Consider the following 24,050-nt stretch of genomic DNA (forward strand, 5'->3'; position numbering starts at 1 on the left):
CTCAGCGTCGTTTTGATTTGCATTTCTCTGATGATTAAGGATGTTGAGCATTTCTTTAAATGTCTTTCAGCCATTTGTGATTCTTGTTTTGTGAATTCTCTGTTTAGCTCTTTAGCCCATTTTTCAATTGGACTGTTCAGTATTTTGATGTCTAGTTTCTTGAGTTCTTTATATACTGTGGAGATCAATCCTCTGTCAGATGTGGGGTTGGTGACGATCTTTTCCCATTCTGTTGGCTGTCTTTTTGTCTTATTGACTGTGTCTTTTGCCCTGCAAAAGCTTCTCAGTTTCGAGAGGTCCCATTTATTAATTGTTGTGCTCAGGGTCTGTGCTGTTGATGTTTTATTTAGGAAGTGGTCTCCAGTGCCAATGCGTTCAAGAGTGCTTCCTACTTTCTTTATGTTCAGGTCTTTGATCCACTTGGACTTGAGTTTTGTGCATGGTGACAGATATGGATCTATTTGTAATCTTTTACGTATTGACATCCAGTTATGGAGTGGCCATGTTTTAACCAGTAATGTCTTCTTCCTTACAACTGCTTTCCCCAGATTTCTTGTCCTAGTGAAATTGTTCACTCCATTTCAAGCAAGTTGCTTTCTGAAGTTCTGTAAATTTTTTTTTGTAGAAAGATATACATTTAGAGATAATTTGGAATCAGTAGCACTCAGCACAAGGTTCTTAGCATTTTTATCAGTGGCTGGTTGGAAGCTGTGGTTGAAACATATCTGGGAGAGACAACTGGTGGTAGTCAAAATCCAGAAAACAGCCTGGAAGCTGATAAAACTTTAACAGCTGCGTCATATCAATCTACACTTTAAAAACAATCTAAAATGGGGATGACTTGGTTTGCTTAAAACTTGAGGAGGTTTATGGTTCAGCACAAGCCAAATGTGTAGTGTCGCTGCTAATCGGAAATTAACCCAATGCAAGTTAGTGTCTGGGTTTGTAGTTATTGCCCTTTGGGCTCCTGGTTGGAGATTCCACATCTGGAGTCTTTGCCCTCTTTTCTGATTAAAGAGGAATGTTGCCCAGTTGGTGTGTTTCCAGTGCTGGAGTGTTGACATGACACTGACCAGAAACCTGCAAGTTGTTCTCTTATAGGTGTGGTTTGAAGAGCTGGAGCTCTGGAGTCGCTGGAGGTTAAGGGGAATCAGGGCTGTTGGTATCAAACACCCGTCTGTGTGCCAAGCAGAAGGAATAGGCTTATCATCTTTGATCCTGAGAACAGTCCTTAAAAGAGCATGGAGCTGGAGTGAGTGAGGCCTGAGTCCAGGAAATACCTTGGTCAAGGCTGGTGAGTGGAGCAAGCCTTTGACATGTGTTACTATCAGCACTCAGGAGGTAGAGATGGGAGGGTCATGAGTTCAGGGCCAGTCTGTAGAAGCAAGACCCTATCTGAACTACACATGCAACCATCCTGGGAAATATTTGGATCTTGATCCTAGCCACTGGCTCTGGTCTCCTTTGGCGACCAGGTTCTATGGTTTTGTAACTATCCCTGCTCAACTGTCCTTGTTGAACATTTAAATTTGGAGGAGTGGCCCAAAGGCTCTTATTTGCGTTTCACATGCCATAGGAAGAAAAGTACAGCTGCTGGTGTCTGAGGACTGCTGAGGAGGCTCTGGAAACTTTTCCGAGGTGGTTTGTCTTATTCCTGCCAGGACCGTGGAGTCTTTATGCCTGTGTTTGCTTTGGTTTTACTTGAGTGGATTAAATGGCAGTGATTATTATATGCAAAAAGTATTGCTACAGTTTTTTTCCTGATGTGAAAGCTGAGCCTTGCTTGGCAGATATTGTGCTTTTTTTGTGGAGGAAAGCGTAAATCAGGAGTAAAGGTAAAAGATATTTAGACCCAACTTTTTCCTCTTTCTCTGCAGAGGAGCAATTGCTTGGCTCTGAAACAGCGTAGGGATTGATAATCCAGAATTTAACTTTCTGTTAGTGAGCTTGAATTTCCATGGACTCAAAGTCTTTTAGGAAGTATTTTGGGGGAGTAAGAGCTCCTACTTTATTCTCATTTGTCTGATCAAAAATATGGCAAGTGTGTTTTTGTTTTAAGGCTACCCTTTACATAAAACTGTAGCTCACTTTTTATATTAGGTGTTGTGTTTTATGTTTATGTAAATGTATGTATGTAGGTATATTCTTATGTAGTTTAACATAAAATTACAGACTTATGGTTGAAACTACTGTAGAAAAAGCAATTACTTGTCAGGGTTAAACTTAGACAGTGTTTGGAGCTTAATTGTGAAGCTTAAGTTGAATTATGAATAATGAATACAGAATATTTTGGAATTAGCAACTTGCTTAGTGACTCAAGCTGCTTCCTGAAGACATCTGTTGCTATTGGGATAAAGCATTTTCTTGGCATAATATGCTGGTTTTGAGTAATCTTTTTGTGGTTGGTAGGCTAATTTTAAGATCTTCTGGAGAAACAAACTTTCAGTGTAGGCTTTTAATTTCTCACAACCTAACTTTAAATTAATTTCTGACACACATATAAATGGCTAATAATAATATTTTCTCCAGCCTCCCAGAGTAACAAAGATCAGCAGCATCCATTTCTGTATGTTAATGAAACATGTAAATATTTTACAAAACAAATATTGTCTAGCTTGGTGCTTTGAGCATTGTCTCTGTTCTCTGCCAGTGGTAATATTTGCTGTCATAGGATGGACCACTGTTTTTTCAGTGTCGTCAGACAGCCACTGTAAGAGCCAGAGAGGGATGAAGACCAGGTTACCACTGCGTAGATTTGTTGTAGAGCCTTGATAGGGGCTTTGGTTATGGGAATTGGAAATTCTAAATGAAGTTTTAGTCTCGAATTTGTTGTTTTTTGTTCTGTAGGGCATTGCCCTTTCTTACTGAGGGCAGGAAATCCAATGTCGCGCTGACTTCTAATCCTTGACTAGGAGAGTCTGTTGGAAGGACTGACAGAATGACCTAACAAACCACCTCACCTTTATGCTTTAGTTTTCAGACAAGACTTCTTAGTATGATTTGGAGCTAATACATTTGCTAGGGATATTTGAAGGGAGAGGGAAGGACTGGGAATCTTAAGAACTCATGAAGACTACTTTACCCAGCCCAACCCATGTCCTCTACTGGTGCTTAAAGAATGCCTCAATGGCTTAGATTTTATTTCTTCAGTTTCAGAATCTGAAATTGTGTTGAGTCCTCCTGTGCGAAAATCCCTCATGACATACTGGCTTCATATGTGCTTTAGGAAAAATGAATCTCTTCATTGTTTGATTATTTATTTATTATTATTTTGGTTTCTTGAACAAGGTTCTGCTGTGTATCCCTGGCTGTCCTGGAACTTGCTCTGTAGGTCAGGCTGACCTCAAACGCAGAGATCCACTTGCCTTTTCCTCCCAAGTGCTGGGATTAAAGGCACGCACCACTACACCCAGTATTTGATTTATTTTTAAATTAATGCGTGATAAACTTCTTTTCTCCCATAGACCTTCTTTTTCTGTATCAAACTGAAAGTTTTGGGAGTAACATTATATTAGCAGTATTTACTTTTACACAAAGAAAGGAAGTAATCGGAAAAGTTAAAAGTAGGTTTAACAGAGACCCAGGACTGTAAATGTTTACCGGGTACATCTATTGCTTTAAAACTCTGCCTTTTGTATACCAGTGTCTATATCACTGCTATTTTTACTTCTCAGACAGATTGGAAAGTGTCCAGCCTTGTAGGCATGATAAATTTTGTCTATTTAAGTGCTAAACGACTCCCTGGAGATTTTATACTAGAAATGAGTGATTCAGATTTATTAGGGGCAAACATACAATTATTAGAACATGAACTACCTTCTGTGATTCCATTTCCTCAGGAGAATTCTCACTGTGAGAGTTCTAAATGAAGTTTCTGATTGGATATGTTTGAGTGTAAGCTGGCTGAGTTGTCTTGGCACTGTATCATTTGTAAACTCTTTGTTAACATGTCCGTGTATGCTGTTGCTCCCACCTTGAACTTTTCCTACCATCTGGACTTTTTCTGAAAGTATTTGATTCTTGGAATATGTAACTCACTTTTAAACAAACAAGGCTACTTACATCAGAGCATATAATAAAAAATGGAAAGAGCTACTCTTCATCTTCCCTCTTCCCAGGGGAGCAGCAATCCAGGAAACTGAAGCTATATGTGACTGTGTCTTAATGTGCTTGTGTGTGTAATGTCAGACAATATTCTATACAGGTTAAGAAATTCCTTACTCATATGGAGGTATAGGTTAGGACAAATAATTTTAATAAGCAATTCCCTCCCCCTCACTGACCCAACACAAACATGCTGTTTATATTGAGTAAGTTATAAATTGTATCATTTTTCTTCTGCAAGGCAGAAGCATAAATGAGCAAGTGCAAAGTATACTGTATCATTAGGAGTGTGCCTACAGTCTCATTAGCATCCCCAAGGTGATAAGTTCAAATTATTTAACCTGAATTTGGTATATAGCCTAAAAATGATCTAATTGTGATTATTTATTAATTTGCCTACTTGCCAACATAGAGATATAACCCAGAACTTCCAGCATTCTACTGAGACACACCTCCAGTTCATTATGACTCGTGTGTGTGTGTGTGTGTGTGTGTGTGTGTGTGTGTGTGTGTGTGAGAGAGAGAGAGAGAGAGAGAGAGAGAGAGAGAGAGAGAGAGAGAGAGAGAGAGAGAGAGAGAGAGAACGAACATACTTAGGTATGTGAGGCTGGAGGTTGATATTGGTGTCTTCCTCAATCACGTTCCTCTCTTTTTTTTTTTTTTTTTTTTTTTTTGATACGGGCTTTCTCACTGAACCTGAGACTCATCAATTGGCTAGACTGACTGACCAGCAAGTGTCAGGGCTCCTCCTTTCTGCTCTTTCTGGGGCTGAGATGCAGGTGCTCACTGCTGTCCTGGGTTTTTATGTAGTCAGGGCGTCTGAACTCAGGTCCTTACGTTGACACAGTAAGCACTTTCAACCATCTCTTCAGCACTGCTCATAATGGTTTAAAGTGTTACCAAATATATACCAAAATCTCACCAATGGCAAATTCTGATGACAATTATAATAGCTTAACTTCCTTATTAAACATACACCTTTTAGCCAAGATTTCCACATGTTTTCTGAGGCCTGAGGGGTGTGATAACTGAGGAGAGAGAAAAGTTCACTGAGGAACATAGTACCAGAACCCTCTGCTGTTTCACAATTGGATCATAGGGATACCTATGGTATTAGAAGACCTAATTATAGTTATGCCTCATGGCATAATTATAAGTTTCTCTTTCCAGACATGAAAATTAAATAGTGAAGTTTCTATGCACATACGTAGCAGCAATGTGAACAAACCCTGCTATTTCCGAACATGAAAAATAAGTATAAGTGGGCTAAGTTGACATTCTCCAGCAAGGACACACAGACTGGGAGATGGTGAAGTTGTTTATTCTTCCTCCTTAAAACCCACAACACTGTACACCATTTAAACCAGAACCCCTATGCCAATGGCCAAGACTTCCCTTAAGGACAGAGCCCACAAAGTCTGTGCTGTGTTCTTACTTTGTGCAGAGATGTGCTGATAGGAAACTTCACACACTTGAATGCTTTATAATTGACATTTGGAACTTTGTCCTCCTGTGAAATATATTATGTTTCTATCAAAACCAAGGTTTTTTTTTCTTTATTTTCAAATAGCAGTCGATAATCTTTTATTTTAGAGTCAAATGATTGCCAGATATGGTAGCTTTGACCTGTGCTCAGGAGGTAGAGGCCAGAGGACCAGGAGTTCCAGGGTCATTCTCACTTACATTGTGAATTTAAAGCTAGCCTCAGCTACCTGAGTCAAGGCCCTGCCTCAAAGAACCAAATTAAAAATAAATAAATAAGTAAATAAAAAGAAAGAGGAAAAAGTGATTGGCTAGCTTGTGAGGACCCACCTGCCTGGAGCCTTGAAGGAGGATTTGCCTGAGGAAAGATGAGTCTACCCTGAAATGGAGACTAAAATAGGCCTGTTGGTTTTATTTTGATGCTTTTGGGACTTCTGTCAATGTTTGTTTTTGTTTCTTTTGAGTCAAGGTCTTTTGATGATTCATCCATAGTTGGCCTGAGCGCCTGGCAGTCCTCCTGCTTCAGCCTCCCCAGTCCTGGGAGGACAGATGTTAACCACCATGTCCTGAAGGGACTTGTCTTTTCTTTGAGGCAGCCTTGCAGAGCACAGATAGAAGGACAAGGGGTGTGGTTTGAGTCTCATACATGCTACCAGTGTCCAACACGTGGTCGGTCCTTAAAGAAGGACTGGCTGTGGGGGCCTTTGTGATGGGTGCCACTTGGTGTGGTCGGCCTGGGAGCTCTCTGTCACAAAATGGCCAGTTAAGGTGGCTCTTAGCCTTCTATTTTAAGATGAGTAAATTAAGGTGGTGAGGCATTGGTGACTTGAAAGGGTGGAGCTGGGATCTAAATCTGGCCTGGACGATCCTCCAGATTCTCCCCACTGTACTTTGTGCCTGAGACTCACTGCTGTCCTGTGCATTGTACCTTTTAAACAATCCATGAGTAAACCTGGACGGGGTGGAGGTGTTCCCAAATCACTCAGCCGCCAGGAAGACAAAATTGTTGGAACATTCAAGGAAGCTTTCCTTTTCTGTTAACTTTCAGTTTCAAGGCCTGTGAACTAAAAGAAAAAAAAAAAAAACCTGAAAAACTAAAGATAGATTGACAAACAGAGGGAGTGTGTGTTTGTGCAAGTAGCTGGTGACATGGTTAGTTTATGTACTAATCTAGTAGGGAATAGGGAAGGGAAGGAGAGGAGTCTGGGAAGAGAACCCACATTTCTCTAGGAATAGCAAAAGGGGTTTCTAGACAAAACAAAGCTGGAGATATTTTTCTAGCCGTGGAGTTTGGCCTTCTACTTGCCTTGAAGTCTTTTTTATTTTTTAAGTAGGATTTTTATTCTTTGCCTATTCCCACTTCCTCCACCCCACCCCCCTCTCCGCTTCATTTGTTATCTGTTTTTTAACCTATGGGATTGGTCAATGCTGTCTGATGGAGCTGACGGCTCTCGTGGTCTTGACCCTGTGCAGTAACCGCAGTTGCTGTGCGTCCATGAGTGTAACAGCCATGCTGTGTGAGCACCCCAGCACTCCCTCCATCTTCCCTCTCCTCTGCTGTGTGTCCCCTGAGCCGTGAGTGGTGACGTAGACGTCCCATTAGGGCTTAGCATGCCTCCTGCCTCATGGTCTTCAAACTCCATGGCGTTTCCCTAACATTTTATGTTATGCTTATCTTTGGTCTGCTTTCTGGGTGTAAAAGTCACTGAGGGAATTTAAAAAATACATGTATTTATTAATTCTTGGAGAATTTCATACATGTGTGTAATATAGTTTGATCATATTAACCCCTTACTCTTCCTCCTAAGTATTCCTGGATCACTCCCCAGCTTTGCCTCCCAACTTTTTTTTTTTTTTAAGTATTATGTTACTTTAAATCATGTGTATGTGTCTGTATCTTTGTGAGTCCATGCTACATGTGTGTTGGTACCTCTGAAGACTAGAGGCATTGGATCCCCAGAAGCCAGAGTTACAGGTGGTTGTGAGCCTCCTGATGGGAGTGCTGGGAATCAAATTCAGGTCCTCTGGAAGAGCAATATACTCTCTGAATTGCTAAGCCACCTCTCTGGTCTTCCTCTCTCCACCTCCTCCTTCTTTTATAACCATTGAATTCAGTATGTGATGCCCACATACTCAGGTGTGGGGCCATGCACTGGAGTGTGAGCAATATACTGGGGGCCCCCCCGCACTCTTAGAGAAAACTGACTCTGCTTCCCCCAGAAACCACAGACTGTCAATAGCTCCTCAGCTAGGGGTCAGGATTCAGAAGCCCTTCCCATTTCCATGATGGGATGTGGACTGGCTTGATCTTGTGTGGCAGCCACAGTTCTGTGGGTTCCTAAGAAGCAGTTGTCTTGTCATGCCTGGAAGACACTGCCTCTCTCGTCTTCCCGGATCTCTGCCTCTTAAAATCCTTCTTCCTGCCAATGGGCAAGTGGTCTCACACACCTTTAATCCCAGCACTCTGACGGCAGAGGCAGGTGGATTTCCAGGTTTGAGGCCAGCCTGGGCTACAGAGTGAGTTCCAGTACAGCCAGGACTAATAGAGAAACTCTGCCTCAACTTTCTTCCCTCTCTTTCCAAATGGTTCCTGAGTCTTAGGGTCTTAGGGGTAGAAGGTATGCTATAGATGTCTTATTTGTGGCTGGTTGTTCCATAATGTGTTCTCTGTACTTTGATCTGTCGTGAATTTCTGTATTAAGCATCATTCATTGTACAAAGAAACTTCCCTGATGAGGTCTGAAAGCAGTACTAATGTATGGATATAGAGATACAGCTTGGCAAGTAGTTTTATATTATACCTATTTAGCAAACTAATAATAGTACATTTACCTCTAGGGCCTAGGAGATCCCTAACCATGGATTTTTGGCCAACTTTACAGTACTAGGGATGCATTTCCTCCTTAAATCCAAGCAGAAAGCAAGCAGTTTGTTACCCTCATAATATTCATCCTATTATTGCACCCATGGGCCTATCTTACCATGGTGGTCATTATTGTAGTTCACAAGGTTCATAGCTGGGACAAGACTGTTTTACTTACACACACACAAACACACACACACACACACACACACACACACACACACACACACACACACACACCCTGCAGCTTGCATAGCACCTTATATAACCATAAAAGCTATCCACCAGGGAGGAAACTTTCTGGTTAATCAAGAAGCAATGGCAGTATCCCTGTATTGTTTAGTGACCAACTGGAGGGGAGGTATCCCACACCTGGGGCTTTTATTTGGCAACCTATAGATTATGGTAGGAACATTACCTGCCATGTAGGTAGCTCCAGTTAAACTCTTTTATGTGAAGTGTGTGTGTGTGTGTGTGTGTGTGTGTTTTATAAAATAGGTTTCCATATGGTGTTTCCAAACATTTTAAATGTTTGTTTCCCCTCCCATCTACCTCCTCCTCTACCTGTCCTCCCACCCCTCTCCCCACTGAAACCCTCACCACTGTTCCCCCTTTCCTTTTCTTATTGTCTGTGTTCTGTCTCCCCCACCCTATACACTTTACGATCTATCTTTCGTCTTCACATCAGTGGTCCCTTTATAGTTTCCTAGATTCAACAGGTACTTCAAATTAAGCACAAAAATCTGAAGAGTCAACACTAAGTAAGAGCCACACATGAGAAGAACATGTAACATCTGTCTTTCTGGATCTGGGTTAGTTCACTTTCCAGTTCTATACATTTACCTGCAAATTTCATTTTTCCTCACAGCTGAATAGAATTTCATTTTGTGTAGGTACCACATTTTCATTATTCATTCATCAGTACATGGACATCTAGGCTGCTTTTATGTTGTGGCTATTGTGAATAGAGCAGCAAATAACATGGATGACCACATATCTCTATATTAGGATATAGAGTATTTTGGGTATATGCCCAGGAGTGGTGTAGTTGGGTCATATGGTAGATCTATTTCTAGTTTTTTGAGGAACCAACCACATTTATTTCCATGTTGACCTCACTAGTTTGCACTCCTAGCAGTTCATGAGGGTTCCTGTTCCCCACATCCTCACCAGCCTTTTTTGTCTTTTGTTTTCTTAACCTTAACTATTTCTGTGGGTAAGATGAAATCTGTAAGTAGTTTTAATGTGTATTTTCCTGATGGCTAAGTTTGGCAAACACTTTTAGAGAGTATTTCTTAGCCAATGTATTTCTTCTTTTGAGAACTCTGTTAAGTGCCATAGCTGTTCATTGGGTTGTTGTTTTCTTGGTGTTTAGATCTTTTGAATTCTGCCCTTCTTCTTTCCTCGTTCCCTTTTCTAGTAGAATGAACACAAGTTGCACATTAGTTCTGTGCTTTCACAGGCATACAGTGTTCATATATATGCATATCTGGATGTTTTTGTTGGTTTATAAAAGTGCTGTCATGTAGTTACTTTAACAGATTTCTTTCTGCAACTCCCAATGTGTGAAAAATGCCTTTCTGTAATTTATATGCAGCTCAGTTTTTAAAAAGAGATTTATTTATTTTTATTTTATGTGCACTAGTGTTTTGCCTGCATGTATGTCTGTGTGCAGGTGCCGGGTTCCCTGGAACTGTAGTTACAGACACTTGTGAGCTGCCATGTGGGTGCTGGGAATTGAACCAGGATCCTCTGGAGGAACAGCCAGTGCTCTTAACCACTGAGCCATCTCTCCAGCCCCTCAGCTCAGTTTTTAAATGACTCTACCATGCTCTACTGGGCTAGACTCTGTTCTTTGTTGTTAGATCGTCCCTAGTTACTCACTGAGTCACTTGGTACACAGCTCATTTTTGTGGATTCCTGTAATTGGTGTTTGGAGGTCACAGCTTTCATCCATTTTAAATGTTGCCACATGCCTCTGTATTGCCCTTCAGTGAAGTCCGTTGATTTATGTTATACCAATGGTTTGATATACTCTGGAAGGACACCCAGGAAACTCTTAACAGGTAGTTGAGCTAAGAATAGGATCAGGTATGTGAGAATCAAACATAATGAGGAGATTTAACCCCCTTTGCACCTTCTCCTTGGCCACGAAGCAAGATCGCTGATAACTTCTTGTTTTCCTGAACATTTCCAAATGGGTGTTCTGGGAGGAGAATCTCTTGTTAAAATGCTGGGTCAGATGTCTTTAAGATTTTTGGAATATTTGTGTAGAATTTTGTACTGAGCCTCAAAAATGCTCAAACTTCTTCAGGGTATTTAGATTTGGGTTGGGCTGTTCAGTTCATACCACAGTTTTTAGTAGTGAAAAAAGTTTCATGTTAGCTTATATTTCCTAGATTGTTAAAATTATTACTTTAGTCTCATTAAAAACACGCACACATACAATTTGGGAGTTTTTTTTTTTAAAGTACATTAAAATTTAGTGCGTGTATGCATGTATATGTGTGTGTACATGAGCACATGTGTGTATCATAGTACATGTGTGGAGGTCAGAGTATAGCTTGAAGGAGTTGGTTCTCTCCTTCCTCCATGTAGGTTCTTGGGACTGAACTCAGGTCATGAGCTTGGTGACAAGCACCTTTACCCACGGAGCCTTCTCTAAAGGCCCTCATTTTTAAAAAGCTTAATTTGAAGATAATTTGAAGATAAAAGAACAGATTCTGGGTGCATTCTCATTATTACAGCAAATAGCAGATCCTCTCAGGGCCTGCCATTGTAGCACCTAGTAGTGTCCCATTCATTCTTGTCTCTGCTCATAGCTGCCAGACACCTGCTGGTATAACTTTGGAGAAGTCTCTATGTTTAATTGATAATTTTTGGGTATGTGCTTTAAGGATGTTAGTGGACTTATGGGATATGTAGACCTCAAAGGTTCAGACCCTGGGTGAGCCAGTTGTAAATACCGGTCCCTTCTAATTCTACATGCATAAGATATGTCTGAGATGCTGAGAGCTTGGCAAGCTTGGAACTTGGGCATCTTTTCTGAGCTGGAAATGGTATGTATTCTGCATATAAGAAGAATCAATATACGGTTTATGAATATCGGAGAGTAAATCAATAGTGTGGGTTAAAAACAGTCTTCTTGTGGCTGGAGATATGGCGCAGGGATTAAGCGCACTGGTTGTTCTTCCAGAGGACCCATGTTCAATTCTCAGCATCCACATGGCGGTTCACAATTATTTGTGATTTGGCTCCATGTGATTTGACACCCTCACACAGACATAAGTGCAGGCAAAACACCAAATGCACATACAATTTTTAAAAAGTAAAAATAAAAACAAAACAGTCTTCTTAAGCATTGGCCTTGGGGCCGGTAGGTGTGGCACAGTGGTGTGGTACATTTGTAATGTGCAAGACCAGGGGCTTAATCCCTGGCATCAAAGCAGACAGAACAGAACACACCCATTTGGTTCATTTCACAAGTACAGTTCTGTGAATTTACTTCAGCACAATTTACCAAGCTCATCTTGTTTTCACTTTTTTAAAATAAGGAAAAAAATTAAATGTAGTTGATTTCTAGAAGTTGAATATTAGAGAAACAAAAAGTGAATTTGCATGATCCACTTTTCCTTTTGTGATATCCTTCAAAGACCTCCACCTCATCTTCTCCATTGCCTTTAATGTGTCTATCATCCTGTAGGTTTGCACAGATACTGTTTCCAAGTTGTTGCCAGAATACCTCCCGAGGGAGTCTTCCTGCTTTCGTGGTCCCTCCTTCTTCCTTCTTATCTTTGCTTTCATGGAAGTTCTTCTTCCTTCTCCCAGGCCACCAGCCCTGTCAACATCTTCTCTAGGTGTCGGCAATGGCTTTTGTCCTCACCAAAGTTCTGACTAGGTCCTAGACCCTTTTGTCTTTTTTAATATCATGACTACCCTGTGACTTCTGCTTCCAGGCCAAGTGACGAATCACTGTTATCTCTTTGGCAGAGGAACAGACAGCCGTCTTGATTTTTCATCTGTTGACTTCCTGCCCACTTTCTTGAAGCTGCTATGATTTCTTCCCCATAATTTTCAAGTCTTTTTCTACAGTCCCCACTTACTCTCTGGGGATGATGTTATCTCCTTTATTTACTGAAAAGATCCAGGCCAGGGGTCACAAATTCAAATGTCAGCAGGAGGTGTTGAGATGGTTATAATGCAGCATGTAAGTGTGGTCTGTCTAAGCCAGGGAGGGTATGGTGACCTTTGCCCCACGGGAGCTTGGGCCTAGTGTTGCTCCTTCTTCTGTTTTCTCTAGAAAATTCAAGGGTCTGTTTTTCTGTGTGAAGTCTGATCGTGTTGAAATCATACTGTGTAGGCCACCAAACAAACAGGCAGATAGTCACCTAATTCCAGAGCTTTCCTTTCTTTTGCCACTTCATTTGTCACCCAGTCTTTGTCTTCAGAGTGTTCTGTGTTTTCTTTCCTCTCCAGGGATCTAATCCTTTGCCCATGACTTTTTTTTCTCTGCATAAAAACCCTTAAGCTGTCTCCTTTACTCCTTAACTTTCTTGACGCTGTTTGTACTTTTTCTATTGGTCCTGGTGGCCCAACTCAGCTTGTTGGAATGGGAGTCATTCCATCACCCCTTTCCCAGGCCCCCCAGCTGCTCACCTGTGTCCTCAGGACCTCATTTTTTCTCTATCATGGCCAACTGAATTTAGAGGGTTTGCATTGGATGGTTGATTGATTGATTGAGACAGGGTCTCATGTAGCCAGACAGGTTTTGAATGCCTATATAACTGAGGCTACCCTTGAACTCCTGATCCTTCTGTCTCTGGCCTTTGAAGCGCTATGATTACAGGCATTTTCCACAATACCCTGCCTTTACTTCTTTACATTTTTTGCATATATTAATTGTGCAAACCAGTATGTTTCATTGTGAATTTCCATCAACCCCTATAACATTCTTGGATTGTATTTATCCTGTTTCCCTCTGTTAATCCCACACCCTATCTTTTTCTTATTCTCTTTACAGCCCAGGATCTACTTACTTCTTTAACCCTTACTCTAAGTCAAGCTGTTATCTTCACACTCATTCTTGAGGTTCTGAGATTGTACTAACTTGAATATTTGTCTTTGAACATAACTTTACCACCTGTTTTTACTTGTTTGCATTGCCGTCTCCCAAATACTTTATCTCAAAGATTTTTATCACTGTTCATTATACTTCTGCTGTTGCCCCTGGCCCAACTCTACTTCTTGGAATGGGGCTCACTCCATCTCCCTCTCACCCATCCAGCTCCTCAATGACTCGTCCACTATTTCAGAGTGACATTTTTCCTTCTGAAACTTCCTTTGAAGGCTTTCACTTAGGAATTAGCATATAGGTGGTTCTCCTTGTCTTCCTCTACTTTCTCATGTGTCCATATTACACTATGGAAAGCCCAGCTCTGGCCAGGCTACCCCAAGAGCTGTGAGTTAGCAAAGTGTACTGCCTTGCTTGCCACCGTTGTCACATATCCCTCTAGATACTTCTCACTGCCCCTCCAGATGCTCTAAGCTCCAGCCCACTGGAACCATGGCTATTGCTGGACACTCTGCTTTAGCCCTGTGCTTCTTGGCTGATTTTCTTTTTGCTTCTTCCAGCCCTCTCTTAGCTACATGAAATTCTACATTATTTACATTCCATCTACCCATCATCCCTTCTTTAGTAGCCCTTTAACTACCTTTAGTTGTGAGCTACTATTCCATTTTGGCTTTCTCAGCTTTTCATCTGTGCTTCCTCTATGACATGTGTCTTGGTAATGCATTAGTTTACTTTGCAGAACATTTATAAACCTCTTTTCTAAGTCTCTTCCTAGAAAGATTCTGTTCTTTTAAAATTTTATACCCAGTACAGAGTATAATGAAGTGGTGGTAGGTACTGAATATAAGTTTTAATTAGAAATTCATGTTACTAATAATTAAAACATAAGACCATTGAATTTTTTGTTTCCTTCTAACTCAGCAGATTAGAATTCATGAAGTTTTTTTCTTCTTCTGAATGCCATACTTGGCACATGACAAGCACTTGGTCAAAGAAAAAACTTCCTTGTCCCCAACTTGAATTTATCAAAGATCAGTTCCATAACTGTATCCAGGGACAGCCGTTTGCAAACCATGGAGGATATGTTGCTGTGAAGTGTCTCTCTGTATGCTTTAAATATGTGTTGCTCTGATTGGCTGATAAATAAAGCTTCATTGGCCTATGGCAGGGCAGGATGGAGTCAGGCAGGAAAATCCAAGGGAGATAGTGAAAGGAGAAAGGAGAGGAAGGAGACGCCATCCCGCTGTCCAAGGAACTGTATGTAATGGCACACAGGTGAAGCCATGGAACACATGGTGACATATAGATTAATAGAAATGGGCTGAGTTTAGTTGTAAGAGCTAACTAGCAAGAAGCTTGAGCCGTAGGCCAAAACCATGCAATTCTTAATTAATATAAGCCTCTGTGTGTTTATTTGGGTCTGAGTGGCTGCAGGACCAGGTAGGATAAGGAAAACTTCTGACTACAGTAAGTTATCCTACAGCAGGGCTGGTTTTGTTCAAAAGTGTCATGTAGGACAGAAACTGGATTCTATAATAGTACAAAAAATAAATGTTTTCAGCTTTTAATATTTTTCACTTTGCTTTTTCTGTCAGTTGATAGCAGTTTTAGTGAGAATAATACAACTGTGTGTGCTTTCTTGTTTTTAGAATTCTATTTCCACCTTTTTATTTTTTTCCATTTTCACATATACTTGTGTATGTATGCATGTTTGCATGTGTGGTGTGCATGCTTGCATGTATGTATGGGTACACATATATATGTGTGCACGCTTGCATGTGTGCATGGGTACACATTATCTCTTTGTGTGTGTGTTTATGTGTGTGTGTGTGTGTGTGTGTGTGTGTGTGTGTGTGTGTGTGTGGTGTGTGTGTGTGTGTTTGTGTGTGTACATGGGCCTGAAGTTGATATCAGGAGTCATTCTCCATTACTCTTCCACCTTATTCACTGAGACAGGACCTCTCAATCAAGCCCAGAGGTCACCAATTGGCTAGTCATCCTAAATAGCTTACTCTGTAGATCCCATCTCTTGCCTCTCAAGGCTAGGATTACAAGCAGCCACCACTTTTGCCTGACATTTTCTATGGGTCCTAGAGGTCTGGACTCTGACCCTCATGGCCTTCTCCCCAGTCCTATTTTCACATTATAATAGAGTAATCTTAAAAAAAAAAGTTCAGTTTATTTATGTGCTTGTTTTTGGAGTTGCTCATCGCTGAGGAAGTTAATTTATATTGTTTTATTATTATTCTCATGTATGTGTGCATGATGTGTGGCAGTCACAGTTTTGTGATGTCAGTTTCTTATGGTCGCGTGTACTTCTGATCCTGGTTCCTTTAAGTCATGCTTCTGCTTTGTGGAGTCAGTCTGGTGAAATTACAGCAATAACAGCTCGTGTGCTCCTACACCTGGGCACATAACTGGCTCAAGGCCAGCTGGGAGGGTGACTGCTTTGTGGAAAGTAGAAGGGAAGACCTGTTGGAGGAAATAGATTCCTTGGACACTTATCCTGCCCTGAGGGCTCCTTCCTGGCCACCATGAAATGACACCTTCCCTGACACGATGAACTGACACCCAAAACTGTGAGACAAAGCACATGATTCCTCCCTTGTTTATATGACAAGAAGAGGTGTGTAACTCATCTACCTTCTGTGTCCTGAACTGTTGATAACTCCCCTGGACCTGTCTAATCTCCTAAGAGGTGGCTTGTAAGTAAGACCTAGGATTTACACCCATAAGAGGTAGAGAGATGGAGATTTAAACCCATAATCCCAGCACTTGGGAGGCTGGAGAGGAAAGATCAAGAGTTCAAGGCCAACTACCAATACATAATGAGTTTGAGGCTAGCCTGGCCTATGTGAGACCTTTTGTTAAAAAACCAAACCAAAATTAATGGATAGGTTTTACATATAAATTCTTTCCATCTTTTCATATAAATAACATCATTGTGAAAAATATATGCACCCATCTTCATCATTTGTCCAACTTTAAGCTTTATGTGAGTCAAGGTTATTACATATTTAAGACTTTTGGTAACCTTTGCCAGTTTTCAATTTACTGTACTATACAAGCATTTAATAATTTGTCTTGTGCTAAAATGAAGAGGTAGAGAGATGGAGAAGGTGAGAAGAGCTTTGGTGTTGGCCTTGATTGGTATGGTTTCAAAAAGTGGGCTAACCGTTTTTGGTGGTAAAGGCTTTCATGTTAGAGGTGGCTTGTAACTCGTCCCATGTATTTTGTTAGTTCCTTAATTAATAATTGGGGCACTTGAGTAGGAAATGTTTTAGCCTATATCCTCCTTAGAATTGTGATGGAGTCTCTTGAGGTTTGCAAAATTTACATGCTTTCATGGAAGCAGGATTTGAGGGAGGAGTCTGGACTGTTTGTTGGGTCAGCAGCAATGACATTCAGAACAGGCTGACCCTTTCCAGACCTGTGGGACCTCACTGGGATTGGTCTGCTGGTTTGTGGAGTTCTCCTGACGTGGTGAGTGTAACATAGTAGTGAGCTGAGGTCACTGACTTTACTAATGCGTTAGCTATGTGAACGTCATAGTGCCTAAGGACCTGAGTGTTTTAACTTCATATTTTGTGAGTCATGTTTGCAGAAGCAAGTTAACTAATGATTTGGTGAAAGAATGTAGCCGGAAGTGTGGTCTAGATGAGTCTCTCTCACCTGAGGTCCTGTAGTCACTTATAAAATAATCACTCAGAGGCTTATATCAATTACAAACTGTATGACCTATGGCTTCAGCTTCTTGCTAGCTAGCTCTTTCATCTTAAATTAATCCATTCCTATTAATCTATATGTTGTCATGTGGCTATGGGGTTTCTGGTCTGCTGGCATCTTGTTGCTTCTTTGGCTGCGGCTGGCGTCTCTGTTGATTCTGCCCTTCTCTCAGGATCTCTGCTTGCATTTCCTGCCTGGCTGTAAGCTTTCTTGCCGTAGGCCAAAGCAGCTTTATTCATTATCTAATGGGGGCCACACATATTCACAGCATACAGAAAGATATCCCACAGCATAAGAGCTTACTCTGCAGAATGTCTTGGGTGTAGGTGGCAGTGTCTTGGAAAGTCTTCTCCCCACAAACACAAATGATTACGAAGCAGCATGATGATTTAAAAACATGTGGGCTTTTTTTATGTACCCAGAGCAAATGCAAATACTCTGGAATCTTTGGGAAACTATAGGGACTATAGGGGCTATTAATTTAGCAGGAGAAGTGGGTTAACCAAGGACCTCAGATATTGCTGTCAGGTTATTTATTCTCCTGAATGTATGTATGTATGTATGTATGTATGTATGTATGTATGTATGTATGTATCTTATCTATCTATCATCTATCTATCTATCTATCTATCTATCTATCTATCTATCTATCTATCTATCTATCTATCTATCTATCATCTATCTATATGAGACAGGGTTTCTCTGTGTAGCTCTGGCTGTCCTGGAACTCTCTATGTAGACCAGACTGGCCTCAAACTCACAGAGATCTGCTTGCCTTCGCCTTCTAGTGCTGGCATTCAAGGTGTGCGCCACCATGCCCAGCGCTATTCCCCTGGTTTTAAAGCTCAGTGCTTGTACTATAGTGACATACAAGAACCTGTACACTGAGCCCCTTAAAAGCCAGAGGGAAGAATCCAAGTCCTTCATCTAGCTTCAGACTTAAACATGCACTATAACATCTGAACATCTGATTTCCTCCTCTCTTCAGTGTTGTGGTTTTTAAAATTATTTATTTTATGTGTATGGCTGTTTGCTTTTATGTGTCTGTGCACCACTTGTGTGCAGTGTTCACAGAGGCCAGAAGAGGGTGTTACAGATAGTTGCAAGTTGCCCTATGGGTGCTGAGAATTGAACCCAGGTCCTCTGGAAGAGCAGCCAGAGTTCTTAACTGCTGAGCTCTCTCTAGTTCAAATGTTTTTGTTTTTTGTTTGTTTTTGAAGCTAGAGACCATGATTTTCTTGTCCTACTCCACTTGATCTTCAGTTTCATTGCTAGCTTTTGTTATTGGTTTTCTGATGTCCTATGAAGAAATAGTTTTTAAGTCTGCTCTTAAAAGTTACTAGATAGGCAGGAAACAAAGCTATGTTGGAATACAGAGATGTTACATTGTTACTTGGGAGAGATGTGCATGTAACTAGCCACACAGCCCCATTGCTTGGGAGGGGTCCCCATGTAACTAGTCACAGAGCCCTGGAGGGTCCCCATGTAACTAGTCACAGAGCCCTGGAGGGGTCCCCATGTAACTAGTCACAGAGCCCTGGAGGGTCCCCATGTAACTAGTCACAGAGCCCTGGAGGGTCCCCATGTGACTAGTCACAGAGCCCTGGAGGGTCCCCATGTGACTAGTCACAGAGCCCTGGAAGGGTCCCCATGTAACTAGTCACAGAGCCCTGGAGGGTCCCCATGTAACTAGTCACAGAGCCCCGGAGGGGTCCCGATGTAACTAGCCACACAATGCCAGTTTGTGACTGAAATTTGCTTCGCAGCTCAACTTAGCACTGCTTGCCGAGGACCCTGAACCAAAAGTTTGAAAATGCCAAGTGGTCTTTCTGAGAAAATCTACAGCCTGCTAACAAAATCTTCCTGAGAATCATATAGACTATGGGAATATTTAGAGCGCGAAGTCAGTGTGTGAAGAAATCTCCTAGAGAGTGGATGGGAGAAAGAATCACTGCCATTCGCACTGAGACCAGATGCAAGGTGTTGTGATTTACACAAGACTTAAGAACCCACTCCCAGTGTGGTTTGAACTGGGTTAGACACCAGCCTAGTGTATTTGATCTGAATTCCTACACACACTGTTAGAGCCGCAGGTTTCCAGGATTTTGGACTCAGGGCTGTCTTTGCTCTGGAATCTGTGACATAAATCTTTATCCTGTGTGTTACTCTTCCACCTTTAGAAACAACCATTCAGCCCCCACCCCTTTCTTTAAGGTTCAGTCTAGGTAACTCTCTCTCAATTTGCTAGTCAGTAGCCTGTGAAATCTTGATCCTCTCATGTATAGCTTTGATTTAGTCTGTTACCCACCTCCTCCTCTGTTGTAAGAATCTTCAGGGAAAGAAACACTCGTTAACACTACACAGGCTTGAGTGCAGACACTGTGCTTAGTGTGAGGTGAGAAAATGGTATCCAGTGAAAGCTGCAGAATGAGCCTTGCCTCAGAGGAAGGAACAGATGTGACAGGCTACAGGAAAAGCAGGGCATCGTAGGTGTGAGAGACCAGAAACAAGAAGTGAGGTCCAAAAGCCGGAACCAGCTCATATTCTTAATCTCTATGCTATAATGACATTAATCTAATGTTAGACAAGCCATATAAAATACAACCAAATCTCAAAAGGCTTATTAGTTCTAAGTGTTACATCAATACAATAAAGTGTCCCTCTTAATTGGATATTTAAAATAATATAAATGGGACTTCCCGGCAGGTTTAAGTCCTTTCTGATGCTATGGTTAGACCTAATCTTTAGGTATTAGGAACATAAAAGCTACCATAGTCTTGACTGTCACAAGTAGTCAAAGAATCAAGCTAACTGACCAACATGGACCTTAGCATGCGAGCACTCTCCAGGAAGCCCAGACATTTTCCAGATTTGTACCCATCTGGCTGTATCCTTCCTGTGAGGCTTCCACCTGGGAGAGGTGGAGCAAACACTGACAGAAATCATCAAAAACCGTTCCTCATGACCCATCCGTGCACAGGAAGAAGCCCTCTTACTGAATCTTCCCCACGCTTCCTGCCTTCTCTGGGATTTCTGGAGGAAATGTGTCATCTCCATGTGACCTAGTGCCCTTTTGTCCTGAAAAGAGGTTGGTGAGGTTCCAAATAACTGGAGGGAATTTGAGAAGCTCCTCCCCCCTCCACTCCCTCCACCTGCACATCCCTGGTTCCTCTGCAGGCAGAGTTGTTCTCGGTCTCCAGCTCGTTTTAAGTGCTGTAGAATGAAGCCCAAGGTGTAGCGTTTGAACCTGGTTCCGGCTTTTGGACAGGTTACTTAATCCTTCTGCCCCAGTTCTTGATCTAATTTACCTCCCACATGAAGTTTTTGTCTAATTGACTATTTTTTTTTTGTGTGTGTTTACTAAAGATAAAGCTCTCAGTATCTGGCATTTACTTTCCCAGTAAATATTAGTAATTAGTGTATCATAAATGATGTTGATAAAGCAGCTAAAGGTTAAACGGGTTAGGAAGATGTCAGGCATTGCCACTGAGCTAGGATTGGTATTACTTTTTCAAGGAGGGGCAAACCTTTTCTTAAAGGGCCAGATATTAAACAGCTTATACTCTGGGGATCTTACAATCTCTGTTGGTATCATTCAGTTCTGGCATTTCATCTTGCAGGCAGCAACTATGGACAGTATGTAGACCCATGGACATAATTGTATTCCAAGCAAAATTTTATTTACCAAAATAGATGTCAAGCCATGTTTGGTTATGAACACACCCTTGCCCTGGACACTTTAGTCATGTCTGATTCCATCCACCCTGGAGCTTGAAATACGGTTACAATAGTAGCTTCACTTAGCGTGTGGCTCTCAGGATGGCCAGACTTTGGAGCAGTCATGAATGTGTCCTTTTGAGGGTGACACAGAAGTCACTTATTTAAAGGCTGGGAGCATTTTATTCGAATTTGAACCTGAGGTTGTAGAAAGGATCAGGGTTTGTTTTATTCGATGGACACAAATACAGACTGTTTTCTTCTATAATCTCTATATAGAAAGGGTTTGTGAGGCAAATAAAAAGCTGTTTGTATTTGTGCTTGTTGGCACATTGAGGGTTTTTCTTCTAGGCATGCTGTTTATATGGGTTTGGATTTTTTATTTCTTATTTTTCAGTTTAATAGTGAGCTCTTGTTTTTAAATTAAAGTTGCCAGTGGGCCTTTCTGTGAGTGGCTGACTGTGTTGCTGAGTTTGTATTTATAGTCTGGGTCTGTTTCTGAGGAAGTGACTAACGTCCACTGCATTCCATTGAGACTACATAACAAAGACCATCTTTGACTCAGGGAAACAGGGCCTACGATGAAGACTCAAAAACCTAATGATTAGTGTTTATCAATGTTTTTATGTATTCAGTCCTGCTTGGGCGAGATAATCAGAGCTTTGTGCTGAGGGCCACATTAGAAAACCACTGTTCCTAGTAATCCAGAGAGAAGTTCTCAGGAGCACGTTCAGGCTGTGCTTAGCTTTCTTGTGGCCCCGTTTACATTTTTGATGGTTTAAAGTGGGTGTTATAGAACATGGGTATTTATTTCTTGTCTTCAAAGAATTCTATCAGAACCCTTGCCTTATGTCCAGCAGAGAGGTCGCTGGTGTGGTGGTGGGACCCAGGAAGTGATTGACTTAGGGAACTCATTATGTCTTATTCTTTGTCACAGCCCCCTGGTTTTCCCATCATGCATTTTTGTGGTATTGTAATAAAATACTTGAGACTGAGTAAGTTATAAAGGAAAAAGCTCCCCGCCCCCCCCAGTTTTGGAGGCCTTCTGCTTGTTCTTGTAGCCAGCAATGATGGGCTGAGTAGGAAGAGTGAGCCGGTCTAGCCCTGGGCTGTCTTGGGTTCTGGGGTCCAGGCTGGAACTCATACTTTCCCGGAAAGGATCCGTTAGAGATGGTGGTTGGGCTGAGGCTGCAGCTCAGTGTGGAGTGTTGGCCTAGTAAGAGCTGGGGCCCTGGTTCTTCCCCCAGTGCCAGTCTTTTAACAAGGAGAGAGAGGACTGGAGGAGATTAGATTTTGTGTTTCAGTCCTCTGTGTGTGTTGGCTCATTGGGTTTTTCATACTGGTTGAAATGGTCATTATTGTTTGCTTTTGTTGCTTCTTCCCTTTAAAGGGGTTTCTGCACTTCGCAGTTATTGTAATTATAAGTCAGGAAACCTTCCATGTCCAAGAAAGTGCACCCTCCTCCTCAATTCTTCTCTGGTCATGTACCCAGAGAAGACCACGCCCATAAGGGCTAGTCACCCCAATACCATTGGCTAAATGGATCAAATTTCTACAACAATTTACACTGATTTTTTTTTTCAGTCTTCTCATAAGCCACTCAATAAGTCACTTTTAACTAAGTTGTGGAAGGAGTTTAACTATAACTATAACTAACTATATATATATATGAAGGTAAAATTGTTCTGCGCGCTGTCACACAGCTGCTGGCCCCTGCCTCTGTTCTCAGAAGCACCTATCAGCTGGGCACTCTAGAGGGTCACTCTGAAAGTGATTTATTGGGACTGAGACGTTTCAGTGGGTAAGAGTTCAAACCACTGTTGCAGAGGACTCCTTAGTTCCTGCAACCCACCTCAGGCAGTTCACAACCTCCTAGAACTCCAGCTCCAGGGGACCTGACATCATCTTCTGGCCTACACACACACACACACACACACACACACACACACACACACACACTAAATAAATAAATATAAACATTTTAAAAAGAGAAAAATGGTTATCAGGTAAACTTCAATTTTGGAGTGCAGCTTAATCTGAAAGCAAGGCTTATCTTTATGAACATCACTAATTGTCTATGTGTGTCTATAAAGTGTGTCTATGAAGCTAACTTTTGGAAAAGCAAAACAGACAGATGCTTTCCTGATGTGACTTCATGGGGTGTGAGAAATTCCTTAAAGACCATCTACACCTCCATTCATGCCTAAAATGTCCGTGCCAGCAAAGCGTTCTGTTTCAGTGTTAAATACCTGTTCCTTTGGAGCTCTTATGAAGAGGAGGAGCCGAGGAAAAGAGTACATAGATAAATACCTTCAGCTGGAGCTGATTTTGGCTTCCCTGCTGGATTTGGACCCTGAGGCTACTGTGTCAGCATGTGTCTTGTGGGGGCTGTTGTTCCCATACACACTAATGGGAGTGATTTGTTTTCCTTATGTATGCAGTATTTAAGAGTATTTGGAGGGCAAGTCTTAAAACTTGCATGTTGTCACGTGTTGTCCACTCTGTTCTTCTTGGTAAAGAAGCCTTCACTTGCAGGCATCTCTTGGTTCTTTTTACCTTGACACCTATGTACATCTGACTCCATATCTGTAGGACTCAACCAAGTGGATTCAGCAGGATTGGATAGAACGTATTTGAGGCGATTACATCTGTCGCCAACCTGTATGAATTTCCCTCTTGCCATTACTCCCTAAATCAGGGCTTCTTAAACTTCCCACGTGTCACCTATTTCCACCTGAGAAAGTTTTGCATGACCTGTGATATAGGCGCATAAAGTAGGTATACAAGTCAAGTGTCTACTGTTGAGGAATCAAAAAACGAATCAAAAATACGTTTCAAAGAGATTCTTTGTGTATATTAATGATTAAAAATGGATGGCTGAATATTTGACATTGTAGGACATTGAGCACCTTAACATTTTCAGTTGATTAGTATTTTATTTTCAGAGATGATCTCACTCATCCCAGGATGCCTGAACCTTGTGAAGTAGCACAGGCTGGCATTGAACTTGTGACCCTTCTGTTTCTGCTTCTCGAGAATATTATGACTTTATAATCTTCAGTGCTGAGAATGCTACTATGCATAAAT

General features: G+C 41.5%; 1 protein-coding gene across 32 annotated transcripts in view; it reads left to right on the top strand.

Annotated features, from left to right (window-relative positions):
• Positions 1-24,050, top strand: part of Ppfibp1 (PPFIB scaffold protein 1) — a 154,639-nt gene that overhangs the window by 24,121 nt on the left and 106,468 nt on the right. For 5 of the 32 annotated variants that reach the window (XM_076568327.1, XM_076568320.1, XM_076568331.1 and 2 more), the window contains exon 1: positions 1,662-1,835. The exons of 23 other annotated variants lie outside the window; for them this stretch is intronic. The gene's annotated coding sequence lies outside the window, so the exon portion shown is untranslated. Of the gene's footprint in view, positions 1-1,423; positions 1,639-1,661; positions 1,836-24,050 lie in introns of those variants that run through there. 4 more of the 32 variants (XM_076568329.1, XM_042274353.2, XM_042274351.2 and 1 more) reach the window with 2 other exon arrangements.

The sequence above is a fragment of the Peromyscus maniculatus genome, chromosome 3 (genome assembly GCF_049852395.1).
Source record: "Peromyscus maniculatus bairdii isolate BWxNUB_F1_BW_parent chromosome 3, HU_Pman_BW_mat_3.1, whole genome shotgun sequence".
Lineage (NCBI taxonomy): Eukaryota > Metazoa > Chordata > Mammalia > Rodentia > Cricetidae > Peromyscus > Peromyscus maniculatus.